General features: G+C 40.0%; 1 protein-coding gene across 1 annotated transcript in view; it reads left to right on the forward strand.

Moving 5' to 3' along the window:
- Positions 1 to 12,997, forward strand: part of PLCXD3 (phosphatidylinositol specific phospholipase C X domain containing 3) — a gene marked incomplete at both ends in the record, with an annotated part of 84,385 nt that overhangs the window by 17,523 nt on the left and 53,865 nt on the right. The window lies entirely within an intron of this gene.

Below are 12,997 nucleotides of genomic sequence, written 5' to 3' on the forward strand. Positions count from 1 at the left end.
CCGTCCTCCACCAGAACCCAGCCATGAAAAACCACAACAGCAAAAAACCGGAGTGTGGAATTTCCCACACTTTTTGAAGATCATTGGGCAAGCTGCGTATCCTCGTAGTCTTTAATATATGCTAGTGGCGAGTGAGGCAAGGCGTGAACACTCAGAAGCCTCTATCTGAGATTCACTGCACCAGAAGTTTCATCCTTTCACCTGAAATCATGCAAGAGAAAGAATATAGTAAGTGAAAAGGGAATAAATACATTGAAGGCTGGAGGGATGAGGACAAACCATTTAGGTTGCTACCGTAAATCCCGCCCTGCAGATTAGGAGGTGAGCACTGCCAGATTTAGCTTCATCTCTTTGCAAAGTATTGCTTCAGAAAGCATCTAGAAGGCAGCCTAGAAGTGTTTTGCTGACTGATTTTGCTTCTGAAACTTGAGCAAAAAAGAAGGAAAATGTGTACTCAGAAAGAGGGGTGCATGTATTACATTGCTATTGGGAAAATAGTGACATTTTAGAATTAGAATGTGGGCTTTGTTAATCTAACAAAAGGATATACCCAGGTACTTCACCAGTTAAGTTCGTTTGTGGACAAGACTGCTTCACTGCTGTTGTTCTTTACTATGTTCTGAAAATATGTATGACTGCAATATCCCTCCCTCTCAAATTTTGTCCTCAACACTTCCATGTAGAAAGAACTGTCTATACCATCGCAACCCAAGCCTTTCCTTAAAAAGTATGAAAGTAATAGAATTTGTTGTGGAGAAGTTTAAGTAAAGCAAATAAAAGTCCCTGAAGGAAAAACATTTCTATGAGCTCCCAGCAGAATGGGTTTGTGTTCTGATGATTCCGCTCTGAGATCAAGTAATTTTGCAGTAATGAAATATTCCACGAGTGCCAAGCTGTAATATTTAAAGTGAAAACTGTTGATGGAAGGTATTTTTTTATAGCTGCCAAACTTAAATCACGATATGAAATTGCTGAGGGCCTGAAATGATGTTTGCCAGGAGGCCTGTGCCTGCTGGTACACACTTCTTGCTGCACTCCTTGAGAGTGAATTCATGTTGCCTTTAGAGAAATAAGCTTCAAGTAATTTGTTTTTGGGGGAAGCTGATGAATGACTTTGACAAAACCACAGGTTAAACCTTACTATTGTCCTGTTGTGTATGTAATGTTATAATATTGTGTATATAATGTTACAATATCAATATATATGTATGTTGCTAAATAAACAAAATCTTGGTAGTATTGTTTGCATCCAAAGTAGTGTTTGCAGTGTGAATGCCTACCAGGTGAAGACACCACTGAACTGGTTAAACAGGGTTCTGGGTAGGGTGGTTTTTAACTTTTGCAAAGTTTTGAGTCCTGTTTAGTTTAATGTGTTTTTATTGGTAACCTAGATGAGAACAAGCTCCGTATGGAAATAAGTGACAATAACAATGGGAAGAAGCATATGAGGAAAATAGTAGCCCATATTGCACCACAATGAAATGTACTTTATTTGGATAAAAATAAACTAATAGAATTGGGCTGAATTGTAGAACTATTCGAAAAGCAGTTGTTTTTCTAATGTGATTCAGGAAGAGATCTGGAGGGTAGCAGTGGCTGGGATTTTGACAGATGAAGCAGCTAAGAAGAAATCACCACTGTGGGCTTCAGCCACATACTCAGAAACATGGTATGTGGAACCAATTTAGAGAAAAGGATGTCATGCTGGACAGTGTCAAATACTTTGCACAAGTCCAGGGTGGTAATGTCTGTCACTCTTCCTTTATCCACCAATTCTGTAACCCCATCACAGAATGCCACCAAATTCGTTAGGTGTTATTTGTCCTTAATGAAGCCATGTTGGCTGTCACAAATTACCTCCTTATTTTCCATGTGCTTGAGCATTGTTTTGATGAGGCTGACTGGCTGTAGTTTCCTAGTCTTCTTTTATTCCCTTTCTAAAAATTGGGTCTATGTTTCCCTTGTTCTAGTCAGTGGGAAGTTCACTGAACTGATATGGTTTCTCAAATATGATGGAGACTGGCTTACCCACTTCATCTGCCAATTCCTTCAGAATCTGCAGATGCATCTCGTCAAGTCCCACACACTTGTGCATCTTTAGGTTTCTTAGATATTCTCAGATATCTTTTTGTTTCTCCTGGCCAGATTTCTGGCCGTTCTATCATGTCTTTAGCTTTCTTAACCTGATCCTTTGCTGCTCAGACAATTTCTCTGGATTACTTACTCCCAGGCTACCTGTCCTTGCTTCCATGCTCTGTAAGCTGTCTTTCAGTGTTTGCGTTTGCCCAGGAGCTCCTTGCTCATCCATGCAGGCCTCTAGGTGCTTTTGCCTAAACTCTTTGTTGGGATGCATTGCTCCTGAGCTTGGAGTAGTTGATCCTTGAACAGTAACTAGCTGTATTGGGCCCCTCTTCCCTCCAGGGCTTTGTCCCATGGTGCTCTATCAAGCAGTTCTGTGAAGAGGCCATAACCTACTCTTCTGAAATCCAAGGTAGTGAGTTTGCTCTGCACTCTCTTTTCTGCCCTGAGGATCTTGATCTTCACCATTTCATGATCACTGTAGTCAAGGCTACCCTTGAACTTCACATCCCTGGCCAGCTTCTCCTTGTTGATGAGAACAGGGTACAGTGTGGCACCTATACTTGTTGGTTCCTCTAATACTTGGAGAAGGACATCATGATCGATGCATTCCAGGAACTTTCAGGATTGCTTGTGCCCTGCTGTGTCCTTCCAACAGCGTTTTAGGTGATTGAAGTCCCCCAACAGGACCAGGGCTTGTGAACATGAGGCTGCTCCTATCTGTCTATAGAGGGCCTCATCTGCTTAGACTCCCTGGTCGGGTGGTCTGTGGCAGACTTCCACTATAGTGTTTCCTCTTCCTGCCCTCCCTTTAATCCTTACACATGAGCTCTTGGTCAACTCCTCGTCCATGCCCAGATGGAGCTTCATGTACTACAGCTGGTCACTGACAGGGGGTGACACACCCAGCTCCAAGATGGAGTGTTTTGAAGTTAACAGTTCCTGAGCCCTGGGGACTGCCTTGCCAAACGGTGTACCAAGGCAGTTTCCTGACAGCCATGCAGCCACACTTCCCATCAGTCTTAAATTAGGCAGGCTGAACCATTATTTTTGTCTATAGCCTAAACTGTCTTTACTGACTGCCAGCATTTCAGCCTTAACCACATGGAATACTTCTCCAAGATCCAGGCGAAGAGAAAATGTGCCCCACTCTATGGTTCAGGTGTCCTAGGAAATACTTCCATAAGCCAAAGACCAGTATCACCAGAGGTTTAGTGATCTGGAAAAACTGACTGTTTTCCATTCTGAAGCTTCTCTTGTTAAAATATATACTTAAGAATTCCTCTGAGTCTCAATTTACCTAGTTCCTGAATGTGCATGTTAAAATGCTGTGATGCCTAGCAGGGAGCCCACATGATATCACATGACCCTCTTCTTCTTTAAAAAATGATGCTATTTTTCTGATGTTTCTTAATTTGTAAAGAAAAGAAAGAACCAAGCTACACACCCATGCAATTACAACAGTATTTGTTAGTCTGTTCATGCTACCTAAACAGCCCTTCCATCCCTAATACAGGTCTCTTTCTACCTTATGAAGACACATCTTTCAGAACATATTTGAGGTTCAGGTATGTGGCACTATCATTCCGTACAAAAGAGCATGTTTCTGACTGCTGTGCTCCATAACCACAGTTCTCTGGTTGCCTAAGAAAGAGGGTATTGCTGTGTAACGTTGGAGTAGGATTTCAAAGACTCAAGATCAAATGGTGAGGAGTCATTACCTCAGTCAAAGGGAGGTGGAGGAAGCTGGCAGTAGCAGATGAAGAGGTTGAAATGTTTGCTGCTCCTGTGCATTTCAGTCTCAGTATCTCTGGAGGTCAGTTGAATATGATGACCTGTAAACTGTTCCATGGGCTGCCCTTTTAAAGCTTTTCATGACACATTTTAGTCTGATGCTAAAAATGATGAAATCCTGAGGAGACTATTTGCAACCTGAAGATTGTGAAGAAGGCTGGTTTTAGAGACCCTGTGAGATTCATATTTTTGATAGAACTGTCTTCCTACAGAGTATGAAAATGTTTCTGAGCCTGTTAAAGAAAGTGAGCAATATTTTTTTTCAGGATGGCTCTCCAGTAGGAACATAACTATCACAGTGTGCTCTGGGGTAGTCAAGAAGTGAAATACAAATGCCATTTTTACTCCATATATATTCAGCTTGGAATTAAACTGTGCATTTTTACCAATGAGACTGCTAACACAACTGATAGATTGAGAAATGAAATCTGTTAAAGCGAGATCAGTTTTTTCCAGAAAAAAGCACTCCATCTTGGCATGAAGTTTCTGGGTTGCTGTAGTCTATTGGATGGAGTTATTCTGTGGCTTGAACTGATTTCTTCTGTTCACTGCAACAGTTCAGCATAAATAACCATTAGCTGTTGTGGCCTCAGAAGTCTGTAAAGAGATCCTGACCTTAAATCCCCTAAGACTGCTGTTTGTTTTTCAGTAAATTCTGTATTGTCAGGAAAAGAATTTGGAAAGCAGCGGATGCTTTTTTTTTTACTAACTGTTGATAAAAGCCAACGACAAATGAATCTTCATTTGGAATGAAAAAATAGTCATTTTCTCATTAAAAAAAAATTACCTTAGTCATGAGCCAACTTGAATGTATTAATTCAGTAATGGCAAGATATACGAAACCCAAAGGTTTTAAAACAAGATATATAAAAGCCACCATATAAATAGCTGTACTGTCATTTCCCTCTTGTCCTGCTCTCTATCACTGACCATAGGCAGAGCTGTAGGGAAGAGCAAGCAGATCTGCTACTTCTCTAAAATTTTCTTGCAGGTTTTAACTATAAGAAATGGCATAAGATTTGCTTTCCTTTCACCGAAATACTTGTGCATCTTCTAAATCTTTTGGTGATGCTGGATCGAGATGCATGTTTTTCTCAATACCATGAAAAAGGTGCTGTTAGCCCTGTTTGGAAAACCTCTAAGGTCAAAGTAGGTCTTTATTTGAGGTTCTTTCAAATCTTGGGGGCTTTCTAACATATCTAGGTTATTTAAAAAATAGGACATTTGTTGTAAAGGATTAATTCGCAGGGAGATGAATGCCCTGCATAGAATGCTGTACCCCACAAAAAATCTCCATAGAAGCTCCAGTTTTAAAGCTGTTTCAAAAATGAACAGATTTGTATTAAAAATTCCATGACATCCATAATATACATATTAAAAAAAACAACCCACAAAACCCACTGCAACACTTGTTACACATTTCAGTTTTTCATGAGCACAAATTTAGATCAGAAGTAAGACTTGCAGGATGGAAATTCTTGACAAAGAGAATCACAGAATCACAAGGTTGGAAAAGACCTTTAAGATCATCAAGTCCAACCGTTCCTGTCCTATGCTAAACCATATCCCTAAGTACATCATCTACCCTTTTTTTAAACACAGCTAGGGAAGGTGACTTAACCACCTCCCTGGGCAGCCTGTTCCAGGCCCTGACAACTCTTTCACTAAAATTTTTTTTCCTAACATCTAATCTGACCCTGCCCTGGCACAGCTTCATGCCATTTCCCCTTCTCATATCTCCTGTCACTTGGTTGAAGAGACCATCGCCCACCTCTCTACAACCTCCTTTCAGGTAGTTGTGGCTGGTGATAAGTACACTGAATCTTGCTTTCCATGTCACTGACAAAGGTGTTAAACAGCACTGGTACCAGTACTGACCCTTGAGGAATGCCACTCATCACTAGCTGCCAATTGGACATTGTAGTGGTTCAGCCTCAAACAGTGGCTGAGCACACGTTGCTCACTCACTCCCAGAGGAGAAACAGACAGAAGCTCCACAGCTGTGGATGACAGTTTACTCACAAAATCACCATGAAACGAGAACAATAACTGCCCACAGCAAGTTTCACTTACACTCTGCCTGATAACACCGAGGACCTTATTTACCCAACAATGACACAGAGTACTGCATTGACACAAGGACTGATCCACAACCCCAGCCACACTTGAAATGCCCTGGAAGCACCCCAGAGTACCCCTCCCTAACTAGCCCCTTTTATGGGGGAATGATGTCAGGTAGTGTGGAAAACAACCTGGGCTAACTCAGCTCACCTGTGGTGGCTGCATAGGAAGGGTAACTGGCCTGGCCAGAACCAGAACTCTTTGAATATGACCATCCAGCCAATTCTTTGTCTACTGAGTGGTCCATCTATCAAATCCATGTCTCTCCAATTTAGAGATATGTCAAATGTTTTGCACAAGTGCAAGGAGATGACATAATTTGTTCTTCCTTTATCCACCAATGCTGTAACCCTGTTGTAGAACGCCACTAGTTTGGTAGGCAGAAGAAATTTGGTGGTCTGTTCTTATAGCAACTGTGTAATATTAGTTTCCTCTAAAATAATACCTTGCAGGCATTCTTGAATAATAAAATGTGAAAGCTGGGATTAATAGTGTTCAGACATTAAAAAATAATGCTATCTCTTATTGATTTAAGTAATAGAAAACATTTTATGAAATGGATAACATGTCTTGTTAGTTTAGGATCAATGGTTTGAAAAAAAAAAAAAAAACAAGTCCTTTTTCTATTACCTTCAAGACCTGGAAAGTGTGGTAGTAACACCATTTTGCAGAGATTCTGTCAGAAACCAAACCATTATCACTTCTGAGGAAAAAAAAAACCAACCCTGCAAGAGGCAGAGGTTACTCCTGTCAAGGTTATGAAAGAACATTTTACTGTGTTGCTAATTTAGCTTTCTGCTCAGGAGGAATTTTACCTGGATGGCTAAATGGCTGGTTGACTTGTACATGCTCTGATGAAATGAGAATTTTTTAGCCTCTCTCATGGTTTAACCCTAAGCTGCATCTAAGCCCCACACAGCCACTTGCTCACTGCCCCATGGCAGGATGGCAGAGAGAACGGGAAGAGTGAAAGTGAAAAAACTCACTTTTGAGGAAAAGGCAGTTTAAAAGGTAAAGGAAAAGCTGTGCACTCAAGCAAAGAAAGGCAAGGCATTAATTTCCCACTTCCCATAGGAAGGAGGGTGTTCAGCCATCCCCAGGAAAGCAGGGCTCCATCACACCTAACAGTGAGTTAGGAAGACAGATGCCACCCCTCCAAACGTCCCTCTTCATCCACAACTGTCCCAGCTGTATCCCGTCCCAGCAACTTGTACTCCCCAGCCTATTCACTGTGTGTGGCATGAGGAGCAGAAAAGCCCTTGGCTCTGTGTGAGCACTGCTCAGCACTAACAAAACCATCTCTGCCTTACCAGCAGTTTCCAGCACAACTCCCAAACACAGCCCTGTACTAGCTACTGAGAAGAAAATTAACTCTATCCCAGCCAAACCCAGCAAAGTCTTTTAGGAGAAAAAGGTTGGAAATTAGGAGCTAAAACCATGTAGTGGTATCTGAAAAAATGCAGTTAAAACAGTATGCAGAAAATATGTTGGCTGACACGGAATTGCTCTCCAGATTGATCAAGGAGTGCTAATTGTGCCACAGTTAATCAAGGGAGTTTAATCATGGCTACAACAATTGCTTAAAACTAGATTTTTTCACACTTTATTTCTTCCTCCATCATCATTAGACTTACTTAATTGACTTGTACAACAGATGTGCAATCCCACTGACTTGTAGAACTTTTTCTTTTTTCACTCTTACTGTCTTTTGACATTATTTATGAAATCTTTTCATCTTCAAGCTTTTAAAAATCAAACTTTTTTTTAGTAGTATTGATATTTGGTAGTTTCTTTTGTCTTTTTTTGACAGAAAAATGAATGTTTGGTATTTTTTTTTGTTGGATGTCTATTTTCAGCAAACTAAATCATCTTAAATATGGACAGTTTAGCATGAATTTATGAACATAGACTGTTGGGGGGTAAATTTGGGAAGACAAAGCAGGGTGTCTAAGAGCATGAAAAACGTGTTTTCAGTTATAACTTGCGTTCATTTTTTTCTGGCTAAAATATAATCCTTCCAGTATCCAAATTGCTTAGGTAGACCTATGTTCTCAGGATGTGCTATAAAAGCTCAAATTCTAAAAGTTTACCTATATCCTCAAAGCAGAAAAAGTCTGAGCGTAAATAGGTTACAATGTGTCTGTGATCCTGGTTCAGTAGGTTAAAAACATTCAGGATGTAGTAAATTATAAGCATGAGAAGGTAATTCTTGAATGTGGTGACCCAGTGAACTTTCCTGAACACTCATATAACCTTTCTTATGAGAAGCAATTATATGTGTTAAACTAATCTGTGGGAGTTTACTCGCCACTACTTATATGAGAAGAGATTGATGAATTTGACTGATAAATAGGCTGCAAAATGCAGATAGTGTTATTAGTTCCAGTCAAATTCAAAGCAAACTGTGGACTGAGCTACATAATATGAATGATTCTATGATTCTATGATTCTATGATATGAAGAGTGAATCTATACACTTGGAATACATGTATGTATTGGATGTGTAAACAGCTGAGCATAATGAAAGTAAACCCTAAAAGTCACATAAAGGCTATGACTTTTCCATCAGTGATCAGCAAAAGGTAAAGGTAACATGTATGTAAGCATTTTTTAATTGCTTGTTTACAACACAAGCACTGGACTCCCAAGAAGCAAGTAATACCTGTATGTATTTTTCAGGCTTACGGTGTTTAATGTCAGACTTATGGTCATTTACAGAATGTAAATATTTTTCAGTGGTATTTGACATATTTAATAAGTACATATCTGCCAGTTGGGATTTTTGCTGGCACTTGCTCAGGTAACATGCATATATGATCTTTCTTTCGTGGGAACTGGTGAAGGTTTAAATATAGATTTTCAAGTGCACCTGGAATTTATAAAACCGTGCTCTCTAGAAGGCAGAATTTTGTCAGTGCTGAGGTCTGTGGTCCTGTTGCCCTAAGCTGGACCATTTGAACCTTAAGTAAAGGCACACGGGCTCCCCTGAGGGCAGTAAGTTTTTGTATTGTCAAGGCATTTTGAAAATGGTCCTATTATGTGATTCTGTTTGTGACACTTGTCCCTTCCCTAATGCAGGGCAATGTACTTTCTGTCTCTGTCTGGGTGTCCTGATTTCACCACAGGTTCTTGAATTCCTGGAAAGGGTGATGATTATGATTAGGATGTAACAAATGATTGCAAGGATCCATCACAGCCTTTTAAAGATGAATGTACATGTTGCAAGGTCATTGTTTAGGCTCCCATTCAAAGGAGTCCTGTGTACATCTGTTATTTTCATGTATTGTTAAGATTTGTGTGTACATGCGTATAAAATGAATCCATTCCTTTTTTGACTGTTGAGCCAGGCTTTCACCTATAGTGATCCCTTCAATTAATTATCCTCTGTGTACAGGTCTTCAGGGTAAAGAAATATAAACAGTACGACTTTTCTGCTCACAGTTCATCACTACTTAATTGGTACACTGGAGCTGACTATATTCAGTGTCCTTAGCTCTGTGTTGGACACCAGCTGTGCCTCTAATTTGAGAGGCTGATATTAAATGTACCTGAAAGAGCAACTTCTTTTCATCAAATATTGTAACCAGCTGAACACAGGGCTTTGTAGCTAACCTACCACCTCAAAGCTGAGTGAAAGTAGTAGTATCACTTCTATCTGGACTTAAAGACTACTCTCTCACCTTTCCTCCAGAGAGACGCTTTGGGGACTGGGGTTTCTTTCTTAAATTGTGGAAGTTAGCTCTTTGAAACACATTGTTAAAAATGGACTCCCAGAGACGGGTTGGACCAACCTGTCCCTCTCCCTGCTGTGTGTACTCAAAGGGCTTGAAGACTAAAGTGCTGTACTTGGGCACAGAACTCTCACGTTGAAAAGAGTAGTTAGGAGATGCTTTATTTTAAAGTTCTGTTGAATTTGTACAGTTGCATGATCAAACACTTGCTAGAGGTCAGCATGATGTTACTTTTGTGAGTCAGCTCCTCATTAGACCAGCCCTCCAAGAAGGAGAGCCAAGAGTCCCTCTGGCTGACTGTAGCTGTTTTACTCTTCTTGTGCTGGGAACACGTATGCAAAGCTGACATAAACATGAACAGGAATTTGAAAAAATGGAATTGCTCTGCAGTTGTGGCTGCCACCAGTAGTGTTACACAAGACTGTCTTTTTCTTCTGTTGCATTCATCTGTCCACCTCTTGGCCCTGCATTAGATATACAATGTCTAGTGCAGAGGCTGCCAGTGGATTAGCACACTTCAGTCCTATGTGGAGTGATTTTGTTACAACCCTAAAATCTTTTTAAAAAAGCAAACCAGCAAAACCCAACCACAGAGTAAAGGACCACACTTGGTGCTGCACTGGCTGTTGGGCTTTTTTGATGAGTGAGTGAGAGTAGATGTCTCAAAACCTGGAAAACTATCCTGGACCAAATTCTGATTGTTTTGAAGTCCACCTTTTTGAAGAAAAAGCAAAACTATTCCTCCCCAGAAAAGCAGATTACCCCTTCAAAGGATAAAGAACTAGGTTTCACATGATCATCACTTGGTTAAAGGATATAATACTATGGACATGCATTAATAATTGCATTGACTCCAACACATATGTATATATGTGTACATAGATTTTTCTACATTTTCTCATTCAGCTGACAACTCCTTGTTGAAAGTTCATATGGGATGAAATTAGAATTTACTTTGTATGGGACAAATTGAGTGATAGAAGAATGAGATAAAAAAGGAAAATTTGTTTAGAAAGTTCTTACGTCTTTCTAGGAAGCCCTCAGATGCTGAACAATCTTTTTTCAGAGTAAATATGGCCACTGTCTTTTGCAATTCTCTGTTCTTCTGTTCTTCATGTGTGTAGCACCAGGTGGTGCAGAAGCAATTGAGCAGCAATACCTGCCTTGCTTGGACAAGAACCTGTGTGGAAACTCTTAGAGAACATATATAACTTGTGTCTGCTCAGGTAATTGTACAAATGTCTATATGCAAAACCTCTTCTGTTTCTTCAGCTCTGCTGAAAATCTCCTACACTGTTCGTTATTACAACTCTATTTTGCCTCCTTGCACAGTGCTGTCTTCTGGTCTTGTTTGGTTTCTTCTGCCATAGATTACCTGATATACTGCATGGTCTCTTCCTGTTTTTCTTTGAAGGTCTTCCATTTTCCATTTCTGAGTTATCGTTGTCATTATCTTCTCTCTCTGCACTCCCCTCCCCTTCTCTGTGGTGCTGAATATTTGTGTTTGGTACCCTGGTTAGAATCTATCAGCAAGGCAGTCATCTTTGGCCTAGAGTCAGAAATGGTGACAGTAGTGGTCACAGCTGTGACCTCTCCAGGGACAATATCATGAAGAATATGTGTCAGGTCAAAAGCCTGCAAAGGATGTGTACCATGCTTTTGGGCTGAAATGGGTACTCTCTCTGTAAGTGCACATACCGTCAGCTGGACTGACAAAGGAGTATTGCATAATTTCACTGCGATGCTGCTTTTGAAATTAAAGTTTTACATCTGTAAACCAAAGAAAATGGATACAGGAATCTAGTTTGCTAGGGTTTATATAGAGTAAGGAAAATTATCAAAGAGTGGAAAACAGATGTAGAGTTAAAACACTTGGCAGTGAAATGGGATGTTTAGGCAAACTCCATGTCCTTCTACTTTCTTGAGTTAATTGCTTGTCATCCTCCCCAGCTTTCCTGTGATTGTTCTGTAGGGCACTGCTGGATATGTACTAAGGACGTTCTCTACTGAATGAAACCTAATAGGGCTTTGAAATATTGATGAATAAAAGGTTAATTTTTAATTCCCCATCAATCTGAACTAATTGGAATTCAACATGCTTTTGTCCAAGAGACTTTCTGACATTATGTGGTTTAATTTGCTTGCACATTTAAATAAGCATGGTGCCACAGGATTTTTCTTTCCTGAAGGCTGAGTTGTTAGGTTTGATGGAAGAAAATGGGTTTGTGTTCTTCTATTTATAATTATGCTCTTGTATGTTCAACTGTCATCACATAATGCCACTTCAGTTGAACTAATCTGGCCATAAGTTCTTCAAGAGCCCATGCCAGGGATCATATATTAATAAATTAATATTGAGCCCATATGAACAATGATATCCTGTAAGCACAGATATAAAACTTGTTGGTATGTATTTATGCATTCCTTATTTGTGCTGCTCTGGCTTCAGATTCAAATGTCTGCATTTGTGCTTGTGGCTAGGAAGACCTGAGATGGTCAGAGTAATGGTTGTCTCACTTCTGCCCTCATTCATGTTTTCATTGTCTGATGGTTTCACTTAACTAAAATTCATTAATTTCTGTTACATCTGTATTTGGAAATATAGAATAACGGCCACAAATCCTAGTTTTCATTAGTGGGATGGAACTTAACAAATCAGAGTGAAAAATAAATGTTAATCCCTGTTTTTCATAGTCAAATATTGTTTCATTTGAAATGGATGAAACACAACTAGCATATTGCAGCCTCTTTATGTTGCCAGGAGAAAGGAGATTTATAATGCTACAAGAAATAGTGGCAGAGAACTGAAAAGGATGGAGAAATGCTTCCCCCTGCCCCAGGAAAATACATTATTCAGTGACTGCTACTGTGATATATGCCTGACTGAGCCAAAAACCAACATAGTTGATGCTCAGATTGCATTTCTGTTTGACTGATTGTGGACTGCCTTTGCAAAGCAACAGCCACTTAGTAGGTATGGCCACAAGGAGAAGCTGCTAATGGTAGGTCACCAGAATATCTGCCTCACTGGCTGTTGTCCAAAAGATCAGTTCCATTCGTGTATATGCCACTGAAGCATTCATGTGAGACCATCTCTGGCGTTACTAGTTTAGTGACTCCACTGCAAGAGAAGATAAACCTGGTCTCTTTTGCTCTTGCCTCCTTAATGTTTTTCTCCTGCAAAACTGGGGAGATGATTGCTGGTGTGTGTACAGTAATAAAGCTTGTCAGACACAGCCAGCCAGAATTCTTCTGAATTCACATTTAATTTA

This window comes from Gallinula chloropus (genome assembly GCF_964237585.1).
Source record: "Gallinula chloropus genome assembly, chromosome: Z".
In the NCBI taxonomy this organism is placed as follows: Eukaryota; Metazoa; Chordata; class Aves; order Gruiformes; family Rallidae; genus Gallinula; species Gallinula chloropus.